At 33.0% G+C, this 12670-nt stretch overlaps 1 protein-coding gene across 1 annotated transcript in view; it reads right to left on the minus strand.

The window, feature by feature from the left end:
* The window catches only part of LOC126748324 (dual specificity protein phosphatase 10-like), an 86837-nt gene extending 83473 nt beyond the window's left edge, over window positions 1-3364 (minus strand). Inside the window, exon 1 of the mRNA XM_050457472.1 lies at window positions 3029-3364. The gene's annotated coding sequence lies outside the window, so the exon portion shown is untranslated. The remainder of the gene's footprint in view (window positions 1-3028) is intronic.
* Window positions 3365-12670: the final 9306 nt, after the last annotated feature.

Here is a 12670-nt window from a genome sequence, read left to right on the forward strand (position 1 = left end):
CGTGATAAGTCTTAAATGTTCGTCCAGTAGTTGCCTACATGAATTCTCCTGCTTCCAGACTTTCTTCTTGGTTATCTTCTATTTTACCTTCTACGTTAAACTTCAACAATCCTTTCTCTATAAAAAATTCTTTTGAATTAACTGAACATTTATTTCCTATCCAGATACCACCCCAATCCTGGCTTATCTCTTTTGATGTTACTAACTTGTTTCCGAGCATACCTCCGAGTGATTGCATTTCAATACTCAGAGAACTACTTTATACTAACACTAATTTACCCAGTCATTTCATTTTGGATTTGTGTTCTCTAGTCAATTGTGTGCTCCTTCAAAACTTTTTTCAATTTGACAATAATTTTTTCGAACAAAAAACTGGATTAGCAATGGGCTCTAATTTGTCACCTTTTTTAGCCGAACTGTTTATGTATAAACTAGAACAACAAATTTCGGAACACCATTTATTTAAAAAACATATAAAAACATGGGTTCGCTACGTAGACGACATTGTTACTATTTTTAATGGAACCAAAGACGACCTAGAAAACTTTGTTGATTTCATTAATTCTGTTCATCCCAACATACAGTTTACCTAGGAGTTAGAGAAAGAATCAAGTTTGCCATTTTTAGACCTTTTAATCACTAATCACAATAACCATTTTGAATTTCAAATATATCGTAAACCTACAGCCACAGATACAGTAATACCCTTTACCTCTAATCATCCCTTTAGCCAAAAATTTGCCGCTTTTAATTGTTTTTTTCATAGATTGTTCAATATTCCACTAAACGATATTAATTTCAAAAAAGAATATAATATAATTTTACAAATCGCTTGAAGCAATGGATATCCTATAAATGCTATTAAGAAGCTATACAACAAACATTTTTTCAAAAAACTTAATAATCCATTACTTAGTAAACCCAACACCCTCGGATCTTATCAATCTATTACTTACTTTGGCAACGTCTCTTCTAGTGTCGCACAGTGTTTTAAGTCCAATGAATTTGTCACTAAACCTAATATTTGTTTCAAAACCAAAAACAACTTGGCAAAACATTTAGTAAACACTAAAGATAAAATACCGATAACACACCGATCTGGAGTTTACAAGTTAACTTGTTCCCACCCATTATGTGATATCTGTTATGTCGGCCAAAGCGGAAGGAAAATTGAAGTCAGAGTCAACGAACATTTAAGACTTATCACGCGAAATAAAAATACTTTTATTAACAATACCAATTCTCCTTTTGCAAACCACATATTAGAGTCTGGGCATAGTTTTGATCCGGGACCTAACACTGAGGTTCTGCATGTTTGTGAGAAAGGGTTACAATTGGACTTGTTGGAAGCATTTGAAATAAATAGGGTCATAAACTCCCCAGACTGCACATGCATTAATGAGCAAACCAAGTTTGACAGTTTACGCTTTTTTGATTCAATTAGCACTAGAAAATAACTTTTACCTTTATTGTTTCTAACTCTTTCATCTTATCTTATAATATTTGTATTAGTCAAAATTTAAAATATTTTCTTTATCGCAACGCTAATATACAATAGTTCCTTATAGTACCTTCTTTTAATATGTAGAAATCTGTATCGTCCGTAGTATAAATTTTATATTTTAAATCGTAGATGTCCTTATTGTACTATGTTTTTAATTTTAATTCTTTTATTTATTGTTGTTTTTTCCCGATAACGGGTAATTTTTTGGTTTATTTGGTGAATGTATATGTTTTTTGCAATGTTCTGGTAAGTTCTAAATCTATATTGTTATAGCGAATAAGCTCTTTTTTAAAATTGTCCTGAATTACCTGTATTTTATTTTATTTTAGTATCTGATGATGGCTGTTTACACAGCCGAAATGCATAATACATTTATCTAAGTGTCCTACATGCATTTTTCTTGGAGATAAAGACTTCCCCTATTTGTAATCTTTTCATCAGTTAACATCCTGTAAAAGTCAGAAATAGGATTTAAAGTAAGACTTAAATTCATTCTGTCACACAATCTCTGAAGCTTACAAAAATGAGCAGTACTAAATATTCTACCAGGACTATGCTTGGATGTTTGCTTCGATAATATGTCTTGTTATCTGCAAATTGGATGCAGTTTCCAGAAATAGACAGAATCAAAATTTTTTTGAATAAATGATGAAGAGTTGAGTACCCCTTGAGTTCTCCCTCAAAGATATCCATTGAAGAAAAGGATTTAAAGAATTAAAATTACAATAATGGCAAATGTTTAAGGAAAGTAATTCAAAAAGCAGTATGAATGCAAAACATAGGGGGTACCCAATGGACTTTTAATGTATGTGTAGGTTTTCAGGGGTTTTAATGTTGTAATTCCCATAAATAGCATGTACGAGAATTTTTAACTTTTCGTGTATGGTACTATATTTGGAAATTTTATTGTCATTGTCAATATTTAAACCTTTTTATTGCCTACCCACCGGTTTTGAACTTAAAATATTATTTTCTAGGCATATTCTATTGTTTAAACTGATTGTATATTATCTCTGTACAATTATTGTTATATTTTGCAAATAAATGTTTATTTAGCAATGATGACGGCATCAGCAGAACAGTTTGTACTGGAGATCATCAGGTTAAAATACAATGTCTCTTAGATTAACATATTTATGTATGAATGGTGGTGTAATTTATAATTAATAGGGGTGATTTATTTTATTTAAGTCCAATTTTATTGAAGAATATGTGTATTCCTCTTCAACATAATTTTTGAATATTTATTTTCTATCCAAAACCCCTAAACTTTGTTCTTACTTAATGTTCCTATAATATTGTTATATATTATAGAAAAGAGAAAAGGTACTCTGACAATAATAACGGTATCTTTTATCCAATAATCTGAATCTTAATCACTTTGATATAAATACTTGTGTAAATATTAAACTCAAAAGTATTAAAAAAATGAATGTATTGAAAACAAATCACTTGACCATTTAATAGAGTTTAACTTCTATAGAAAGGTATTATTTAGATTATACCTAAATAAATGTAGCTTACCTGAATAAGGATAAGAAATGGCTAAGCTGACCTCTTCTAAATATCCATGTTACAATAATGTAAACACTATACACTTTTCTCACTCATGGTATTTAATCATTGTCCCTTAAGTAAACGTAAATAAACATTTACAAAGGCCTAACATAAGGCTACTTTTCTACATCCCGTGATATAAAAACTTATCGATAGGAAACAAATAACCGAGTTTTAAAACGACATGCTATACACAACTATGAGTGCTAATCTTGAACTCCTCATATGTGGTATGCGGAGAGTGCGGAGACAGAATGATATCAGAATGAGTCATCCAAACACAGGCCCATCCATTCAATTCAGCGGCTGCAATGTGTACTTTTACGTCATTGGCTGATTCCATAGAGAGGTTATTTTAAAGTTAACGCGCAAGTTCGGTAAGAATCAGTAAACACGTTACAATAGCGGGTGGCGGGTAGCAGGGGACACCAGATATGAGTAATTAATTAATAATGCTTCGTGTCACTTCACACTGAATCATGTTCTAATGTTGCCGAGTCTCCCGAAAAGTATTGAACAGCAAGATTTTTTGTTTGTTTATTTATTTATTAAACAGAAAAAATAGGAATGAAGACTTTCAGGGACGGATTTACGCAAAGGCTGAAGCGTAGGGCAGCAAAATCACGTTATTTAAAAAAAAAAAATCGGAAATTAATTATAAAAAAATTATAGAGTAGGTTCACCGCGGTTACCCGACTATAGCCGGTTGCTGACCATTTTCACAGGTTTTTCTCAAAATAAGAAAAAACTAGTAGATGTCCCTATTTAATAATGGACTATCATTCTTCCCACCAGAACCGTAGCCGATCGAGAGTTCTAGCCGTGACACTGGTTTCGTGGCGTCAAAATTGAAGCCGAGATTTGGTGGCGCACGCCGTACAGTGGAACGACTAAGTGGAGATACCGCGGGACCTAATAATTTTTACATTTTACAAGATAATTAATTTTTTTAATTATTTATTTTATTGGAAAAATATACATAAACGGTGTTTCAAATTCGTCTACCCTCAAAATACGAAAATGGAAAATTTACCCCAAAGTTGCACATTGTTTACTTGTAAAAGAATATGCCATATAAAAAAATATATATATTATATTTTATGTGGTTTTGAAGATTATTGAAAAAAAAAAGCAAATTTTCAAAAATTTATTCTTGACACTTTTGTGGGTTATCTTGGTTGCTATGGGAAAGTTTTTGCATTGCTGTATTACTTTTTCGTAAAAATGCTAATGCCGAAAACAAAATTAGGTAGGTACCTACGCCAAATTTTTGTTGCTTATTTAAAAAATCGAAAATTTTAATGATTCCGAAGATAATCAAAAAAAACCAAAAAAAAATTTAAAATCCATTTTAATTTTTTCTGAGCTTAAACAGGAATGCAGCAAGAGGTAGGCATTATCTAAATAGAATTAAGATTGTAAAATGTAAGTTAAAAATAAAATTGTTAATTTACCCACTTAATTTAAATACCGAATTTTTATTCTTTTTAAAACTCAAAGCGAGTATCAAAATAGTTTGGTAGTTTAAAATTTTAAATGCGTAATTTTACTATAAACTACAATAATAACTGCAGTAAAATATCATTTCGAATCAACGCAAAATATGTGCCCCAGCGCGGAATTTTTGCCATCGCGATACGGTCGTCGCCTCGCATGATTTCGGCTTCTGTTGTGAGGTATCGATGGAAGCGGGGATAAGTGTCCAGGCTAGAACTATCGATCGGCTACGCCAGAACGCCAAAATTGCCGCGAAAAGCAGCATATTACACAACTTTCTATGGAGTTGTCAGTACGTTCGCTTTTTTAATGTAAATTCTATTTGTTTTTGCTACTGAACAGTGACTTGAAAAAAGGAAGTAAATACTGAAGTTTTGCAATTTTTATTGACTTTTTATATTTTTCTTAAAATAGCTTTAACACAGTGCATCCGTAAAGTAGCGGATAAATTCTATAAAAAATAAAATGATTCGTTTCTGAAAAAAATGCCTGAACCTGCCACCTGTCGAATTTAATATTGGGTTTAGGGTTTTTTAAATGGAAACCGCCATTTTTTAATGCAAAATCAGAAAGAACGCATTTTTTACAAAGGATATGATACAAATGAATAGTGGTTACATAAGCAATTTTGAACGAAAAATTATAATAAGATGTAAAATTAAAGAAATAAGAAATACCGATCTAAATGAAATGTTCGAATTGAGCACCCTTACCAACCTGAGCCATTTAAAAACTCTTTTTGAACATTGTCAATGACATCTGGAGTAATATTGCCAATTTCCTAGCGTATTTGATCTTTTAAATCTTCTAAACTCGCTGGTTTGGTAACATACACTTTACTTTTTAAGTATCCCCATAAAAAGTAATCGAGGGGAGTTAAATCTATCCATCTGGGTGGCCATTTAATAAACCCTCGTCTACCTGTCCAACGATTTGGAAAAACTTCATCTAGATAATTGCGAACGGGTAAAGCATAGTGTGGCGGGGCTCCATCTTGCTGAAAAAAAAAGATCACGTTGCTGCATGTGGGGTTCTTCCAAATCCGGATACAAAATTATCAGAGCGGGGATAAGATCATTTTGAAGGAAGTCCAAATACCTCTCACCAGTGAGAGTGTCATCAAAAAAGTAAGGTTCTAAAACTCTTCAAAAATTTGATTGTGTAGATCATGGAATACTGCTGTCTAAGCTCAATGATTATGGCTTTAGAGGTGTGGCATTGCAATGGCTGGAATCCTATCTGTCTAATCGTACCCAAAGAGTTACAGTATCTGGATGTTTATCCGATTCCAGATCCCTTAAAACTGGAGTACCTCAGGGTTCAGTGTTAGGACCACTATTATTTTTGCTCTATGTAAATGATTTGGGTTCATTAAAACTGCAGGGCAAAGTGGTTCAGTTTGCTGATGATACCACCATTTTATGGAATCATAGAGATTCTGATAATGTTAGAGCCCAGGTTTTTAAGGATCTTAAGATTTTATCGGAGTGGTGTGCTGCAAACAGGCTTGTATTTAATGTGGGCATAACCTTTATTATGGGATTTAAGTGTGACGTTCAGGGCCTTATGTTTAGTGAAAACTCCCCCTTGCAAAACAAAGAAAGCTGTAAGTTCCTTGGTATTACCATTGATGGTCGCCTTCGCTTCGAAGATCATATCCTAAATCTTGCATCAAAATTATCCTCTGGATGCTTTGCAGTAAGAATGGCGGGGCATGAGCTGGGAGGGGTAGTTGCACGTTCAGTGTACTTTTCTCTTATTGAGTCCCACCTTCGTTATGGCTTGCCTTTTTGGGGTTTAAGCAACAAGGGATTATTAAACATAATTTTTGTGATTCAAAAAAAGGCAGTTAGATACCTATGTTCCGCTGGGTTAAGAGATTCTTGTAAACCTCTCTTTATATCTCAAAAAATCCTAACTCTTTTTTCTCTTTTTATCTTAGAAACAGCTACTCTTATTCATAAATGTCCTAAACCTCCCTCTAACACTGGTCATATGACTCGCCAGGTTTACGATTTTCCCTTACCAATCCCTACATCCTCCCTCACGAAGAACTCACTTATATACCTCAGCAAAAAAATTTACAACCATGTTCCTCTATGTATCAGACAAATTTTAGAAGTTAAGAGATTCAAAAAGGAATTAAAATCACTTTTATTATCCAGGGCATATTATAGCCTTGACGATTTTTTTAATGATACCTTTTAACCTGTGCTCTGACATCATTTTAGTGTTTTAGTTTTGTTTCCTGTTAAATAATGTAATTTACTTCTTCTAAATTCTGTTTTATTGACAGCTTTACTTATTTTTTAATGAAATTTATCAAAAAGATGCTTTTTTTCTCAATCTGTTTTGTTATGATTAATTTTGGTAATGTGTGTAAATTTTATGGTAAAGTGTTTTAGAAGTTATGTTTGTTTGAAATTTAAAGTGAATTTGGAATTTTTTAGTTTTTAGGATGCTTGTACACAAGATTTTGTTGTCTTACGTAATATAGCACATTTTCTTTCTTTCTTTCTTTCTTTCTTCCTTCCACTATACCGCACCACACATTGACTTTTTGATGGTGTTGTGTATGACATTCTGTGAACCAATGAGGGTTTTCGGTCGCCCAGTATCGACAATTCTGTCTGTTTACATGGCCGTTTAGAGTAAACGTGGCTTCGTCAGAAAGTATTATCCGTTTTACAAAATTATTGTTATCATTACATAATTGATGCGTTTGCTCACAAAATTCATTTCGGCGATCAAAATCATCTTCCGATAGCTCTTTTTTCAATACTTTATGCGCTGTAGATCGCGATAAATTAACATTAGAAGCCGTGCCTGTGATTGTGGCTTTGGGATTATCTTGGAATGTTAAGCTCATCTTCTTCAGTTATTGAACCCCAACCAGCTTTTTGAGTATCCCGAACATGCCCGAATTCACAAAACTTTGCTTCAACTCTGCTTACCATGCTTTGTCTAATAGGCGACCGATCAAGATAAGTTGCATTAAATTACTGAACCACCTTCTTTTGAGTACGCGACATATCTCCGAAATCGATTTTTGCCGTCTAGTAAGCACTTTCTTATATAAGTTCGCATTTAGCAAACATGCCGCTCTCACCGATTCTGCCATTCGTCAAACTCCTTGGCAATATTTTCCCATTCCTCTCTAGTTGTTGGTGTCTGTAAGAAAAATAAATATTTTAAAAGTTTATCTAAGACATTGTTTTATTTACAGGATGACACCAGTGAAAAGGCAGAAACTACAACTTTAGCTGCCAAATCTGCTACAGATGGCATAAAATCAGCGGTTTCCATAAATAAAAAAAGAAAATCTATTCCTTATGATGACCTACTAGTTGAAGCTTCTGCAACCATGTCAGAAATGGGTAAAATTGTGAAACAAACTGCAGTGCATAATCAAACACAGAATGATGCACTAGATGCTTTCGGGAAATCCATAGTATCTGAATTACGTGAATTACAGGGAGCCAGCAATGAGTTTGTACTAAGGCAAACAAAACGCAAAATTCAACAAATATTAATGGATACTTGGCTACTATTAATGAACTATTGATCAACCGACCAGGCTATTAAGTCCAGCCTTATCCCAAGAATCATGGAGGATATTACCACAGAGCCACCCCATCCTAGTTATACCCCGTTGGAGTATAATTTTAATAATACTTTCAATGAAGAGAATGGGCGAACCAATTCCGATAATTTGATTAGGTATGCACTTAGAATAGCTAACGTGAGAAGCACAGATTTTCAGCAAGGAAATATTTAAATAAATATTGATTTGTATTATTTCATTTTTTTTCTGTTCTTATTTAAGTTCTAGTTTTGTTATAAATAGAAATAAAGAATCATTTTTATTACCTTTTACAAAGTAATTTTACTACATACCTTCAGAATATCATTTTTCAATGCCTGATATATGGCCTTGGACGTTTCCGGGATTCTGCCTGATAGGGTACATACAGAGGTATACGACTGCTGTATTGAAGACTGGAATAATTCTCTTCAGTTACCAGAAATCGAAGGGTCACCATAAGGCGTTCTTCAACGCCGATAGGATTCCTCAAGTGTGTATTTTGTCGGGATATAATTGGTGCTATTTTTGAAGTAATTTTTGATCCATTCTTAAATAGTTTTCATGACTCCTACTATCTTCAGATCTCTTAGCAGATTATGATGGATGCCCCTTAAATTACGCCTCGCTACCCAGGGTCTTTCCCAAAGTCGACGGTTTTTTTCTTTTTTTCTTTACCAACACTAAACACATTGTAACAACAGCAGCACTCATAGCAACAGCGCAAGCTAATGCACGTCTTTCATCCATTTTTAAATAAAAATAACGTCGCGATTCTCTTTAAATTTTACAAAGTTCTTTGATAGTGTAATACTGTTCTACTTATCAAAAACTTTTCTTAAAAGAACTAGAATCAAACAAAATGTTTTTTAAAAGACCTTTGTCAAATATATTTTATAGTCTAATACCGGCCTTTTAAGCAGGAGCTAAATGGTACTACAACTTTTTAAAAAGGAATCCGGATATTATGGCGAGGGAAGCTGAAAAAGGAAGTAAGGCCAGAGCTATTGTAACAGAAGAGTACATTAAATCATGGTTCAGGGAATTTAAAGACTTTTGAAAAGAAAAAATGTGATGAATGAATGCTGAAAGCAAATTGAAAGATATTATTCAAGACTCTTCAAAAATTTTCAATGCTGACGAAGCCTGGTTTGCTTTGTGTCTAAAAAAAGGCTTTGGGACCTAGAGGATTTCGGAACCTTTTCAAGATTAATATGGAAAACAAAAAGGAAAATATAACGGTTTTAATCGTTATCTCTGCTAATGGCAAAATATGCCATTAGCAGACATACCATGGTGCGCCTTTGGTGGTATTTCAAAAAATATAGTAGACAGTATGCTGCCGGAAACATGAGATTTCGGCAAATCAGGATCAGGCTGGATGAAATTAGATGTATTTTAGGAATATATTGTAAAAAAGACTATACTTTTTTTAATGGAGAGGCACAAGTTCCAACTAACATTGGCCCTAAGCGAAAAATGCACCAAACTATTTAGGACTATAGGAATTATTTTGTATGCGTATGTCCCCAGTATAATAATAATAATAATAATAATGTTTATTCCCATTTATAAAATTTAAATATAAAATAATATAATAAAATAGAAATCTACCTTAGAAAAGTTATAAATAACCTTTAGTACAATAGAAATATAAATTAAAATTAAAACACAAGCTATTTTTTGACAACAACAATCTTCAAATGTAACTATAAACTGTCTCCAGCAAAAAAACAAAAAGATATACTTAAATTTAAACTATTATTTTTTTTATTTGTGACCTAAACTGCAAAAAAGGCATACGAAAGATATCAATTTTCTTGGGTAGATCATTGGCCAGTCTACACATTCGATCAAGAGGCCTATTAAAACCATAATTAGTTCTATGAAATTGTGTTCCAAACGTTACCTCATATCTATTTCTCAGGTACATAAAAATTAACTAGTGCAACGAGATTAGGAGAATTGATCATACCATTCAGTAATTTAAATAAAGTACATAAATCTATATAAGTTCGTCTGTCTATTAATTTAGGGAGTTTTAGTAACGCATAGAGGTCATCATAATTAATATTATCTACAGGAATATTCTTGTAGGCGATGAATCTTAGGAATCGTCTTTAAACTCTTTCCAGAAGATGGATGTGCCACTGATAGAATGGTGACCACACAGTACTAGCATACTCCAATACAGATCTTACAACAGCACAATAGACATCCTTAATAATATGCACATTATTAAAGCATTTGAGGGATCTCAATACAAAACTGCTCTGTTGAATATCTAAGCAACATGAGAAGCAAGTGCAAGCTTTTGATCTAAGGTGACGCCAGGATCCTTTATCTCTTGTGGTCTTTCGAGAATAATACTGCCAAGCTCATATGGGAATAAAATTGGATTCCTTATGCGGTGACAAGTTATTGATTTACACTTATTTATATTAAGCTTTAATTTATTCAATTTGCACCACTGCATGATTGATGTAAGATCCTGCTGAAGCTTAAAGTACTTATTAATAGATTTGACCTCTGTAAAAATTTTCAAATCATCGGCATACAGTAAAAAATCACATATCAAAACACCATACAGATCATTTATAAAACAATTAAACAGAAATAAAGACAAGCGTTCACCTTGGGGAACACCAGAATGAACAGTTATCTCTCTAGATAAAGCGTTCATCAGTTTTACTACTTGGGTTCGTCCTGTAATGTAACTGCCCAACCAGTTGAGTAGAGTACCACCAACTCCTATTACGTCAATTTTGTGAAATTAAATACAATGATTTACCTGGTCGAAAGCCTTCGAGAAGTCAGTGTATATTGTATTCATTTGATAATGGCTCTCCAGGGCTCCCAGCACAGTAGATCAAAATTCCAATAGGTTAGATGTAGTTGACTTAAACCTAATAAATCCGTGTTGTTGCTGAATCAACATATGATTAAATTGCGATGTTAGAGCTTTAGTAATAAGAGATTCCAAAATTTTCGGTATAAGAGACATTTTGGATATAGCTCTATAATTAACGACATCAGAACGATCACCATTTTTAAATATAGGTGTAATGTAGCTCTGTTTTCAGAGCACAAGGCAAATACCCAAATTCAAATATCTACTAAAGAGTCTTTGCAAGACATTTGACAGAACACACTTTGTTTTTTTCAAGAAAATAACAGGAATTCCGTCTGGCCCACAACCTAGATTAATATTTAAATTTTTAATGGTGTTAAATACATTAATAATATTCAGGTGTACATTACAGCAACTATTGCCAACAGAATTAGAATTATAAGCACAAGTATTTTGAAGAAAATTTTCATCACCCTTTAGATAGTGTGTGGATAAATGCTCACAAAACAAATCAGCTATTTCAAGAATAGATGATGCATTTCTTTTATGATCCAAGTGCATGTTATTCGGTATACCATAACTTTCTTTTTTGGAGTTTACATATTTCCAAAATTTCTTTTGATTATTATCAATATCCTTAAGTTTAAGTAATAACCATAAAAACCGGAGAATATTCTTTGCATTTTGCTCTAAGTTGAGAAAATGTGTTATAATTCACCAGAGAACTGCATTGCTTATATATTTTGTGAGCCTTCCTCTTATTTAAAATTAAATCTTTTAACGCTTGATTATGCCACTTAGGAAATGTTGGAGACTTACATCTAATCTTCGGTTCATTACAATCACTTAATATAACAAATCATAAAATAATTGCACAGAATACTCAATATTTGTCCGATTTAAAACATACTTCCAATTAATACTACTTAACCACATATGAATAACTGTATAATCTGCCATCTTAAAGTTGTAATAATAATAATTCTACTTTGAGAGCTCAATTTCTAAATTACAGTCATAATGAATGGTTAGTGCCGGGTGGTAAGAATCAGATGGCAGTATAGGATTGTCAGACAACAATGCTTTTGATTCACTTGTGGTAAATATTAGATCTAAATAACTTGCTTTACTATTAGAGATGGAGTTAATCTGTCTCAAGTTATAATATGCCATATACTCCGACACTGCCGGAACCTGTGCTGTAATTTTACCCTCCGGCTCTGATCCTAAAGAATCAGTGTGCCAAGTGACGGCATTCAAATTAAACACAATTATCTGGCAATTCATCTAAAACCAAAGACAAAGCAGAACAAAAACCATCATACAACTCAACTCTTAATGATAAAAGGTATATATACAACACATATGAGCACATTTGTTTAGACTGAATATGCGAGCCAACAGCCACCAGCACTCCACCACCTCTTGTGCAACTGCTTGTCAGACTTGTGTAAATATGGTAGCCTGTAAGGCCAAGTTCATCATTATAAATATCATTATTTAAGAAAGTCTCTGTAAACATATAAACAAGAAACTTCTTGACGGAAACAAAAATAGCTAAATCATTCAACTTTGTTCTTAAGCCACGGACATTCTGGTAATAGAGTTGACGAGAATGATTGGTCACTGGCTCGGTCACTAGTGATTTTTCTGCCTGTGTCAAAAATTTCTATGGCCA

This window comes from Anthonomus grandis, chromosome 22, assembly GCF_022605725.1.
Source record: "Anthonomus grandis grandis chromosome 22, icAntGran1.3, whole genome shotgun sequence".
Taxonomy (NCBI): Eukaryota; Metazoa; Arthropoda; class Insecta; order Coleoptera; family Curculionidae; genus Anthonomus; species Anthonomus grandis.